General features: G+C 31.0%; 1 protein-coding gene across 1 annotated transcript in view; it reads right to left on the minus strand.

The window, feature by feature from the left end:
• Nucleotides 1-1,707, minus strand: part of ANKRD31 (ankyrin repeat domain 31) — a 165,933-nt gene that overhangs the window by 10,168 nt on the left and 154,058 nt on the right. The window lies entirely within an intron of this gene.

The raw sequence follows: 1,707 nt of genomic DNA on the forward strand, positions 1-1,707 counted from the left end.
GAGACTCCGTCTCAAAAAAAAAAAAAAAAAAAAAAAAAAAAAAAAAATAAAAAAAAAAAAAAAAAAAAAAAAAAAAAAGCACAACATATATGCAGTTTATTATATCTACTTTAAATAAATAAAATATAGGTTCTATTAACAGTTTATTGGTAGATATATTATCTACTTTATGAGTTAGGTTAAAAGAGTGTTAATCATGATAACAGAGTGAAAAAAAGTATGATTAAAAAAATAAAAAAGAATCAAGAGTTGTAAATAAGAGCTGAAATAAACACCCTATACACTGTTATCAGGTACCCATATTTGGGTGTTCAAGGTTTAAAAAGCTCTTAACCACATAAAACAGAAGCACCTGTGGGTGTTTGTGCTGTTATGCATACTTTTACAGAGAAATGAACCATAATAACAGCACTGAAATGAAGAAAACTCTGTCACTAAAGTCATTTATTTACAACAGATTAGCAGTAGGACTGTTTTATCAAATGGACCATTTTATTAGGAACAAAAAAGAGCCTATTTTTTTCTGGAAAAGCATGAACTATTTTCAAATGAACAAATGATCTTGGGTCCCCATGAAAGAAAATATAATTAGTAAATTATTATAATGATGGCTTGGAAAATAAAAGACTTAAGGAGATACTTTTATTCTTTTGCTTAAATGAATACATTTAGCTTAAAGTGTTTTGAGTGTCTTGGTACTATGGTGACAGGGAATATAAACATATAAAATTGGTTTTCCTGGTAAATAATGAAATGTGATCTATCTTAACGGAATTAAAAAAGAAATAACTTTGTGAAAAATATGTCAATACATCAATACCTAGTGATAACAAACAACGTAGAAGTTCGGAAATGCTTATTTTTCCCTTTCCAGTTTGTATTGAAATATCAGTGAAGATTCCCTTAATGACACAGAAGAGGAAATATAGCCAAAGAGGCAAAAAGGAGAGAGGCTTGGGAGGAAGTTATGACATTTCAAGGGAAAATGTCCCACGGACTCAGTCCATTTTAAAACTTAAAAAGACTTATAGAGATCATGGATGGTTCAGAGGTTTCATTAATATTTCATCGACAGACTTTCATTTTTAAAGGCTTGTATTTTTATGTTTAAAGTCTTTAATCAGTAAGAATATACATCCTCAAATGTGTTAATATACCACTGTTTAACATTCTGGAGTCCATCAATGCATTGACTTAAGTTACCAATTAGTTTTTGTATAGAATTCAGGATAAAGCTCTTCCATCATCTCTGATTCACTGAAGAAAGTTGTAAGATGGCAAGATCAAAAATTTTTATCATTTATCTTCACGATTCAGGATTTTCTTGATACCATGCATACAAAATTATATGTAAACAGATTGGATATTGAGGCTTCTGCTATTTGTTCTATTGAATGTGAATAGATATCATCTGATTCAATAAGTTTAGGAAGTATTGATTAACAAATTTAAATAGAATTCTTTATGATTTCTCATAAAGAGGGAGAGGAAGCAAGAGAGGGAGAATTTGCTTTTAAATTTCTGGCTGAGACAATGTGAAAGGCCAGTACTCGTATCTCATAATTAGAAACAGTAATTTCAGGGCTGGACATGGTGGTGCATGCCTATAATCCCAGCACTTTGGGAGGCTGAGGTGGGCAGATCACTTGAGTTCAGGAGTTTGAGACCAGCCTGGGCAACATGGTGAAACCCCATCTCTACAAAAAA

This window comes from Cebus imitator, unplaced genomic scaffold (genome assembly GCF_001604975.1).
Source record: "Cebus imitator isolate Cc_AM_T3 unplaced genomic scaffold, Cebus_imitator-1.0 Scaffold50, whole genome shotgun sequence".
NCBI lineage: Eukaryota > Metazoa > Chordata > Mammalia > Primates > Cebidae > Cebus > Cebus imitator.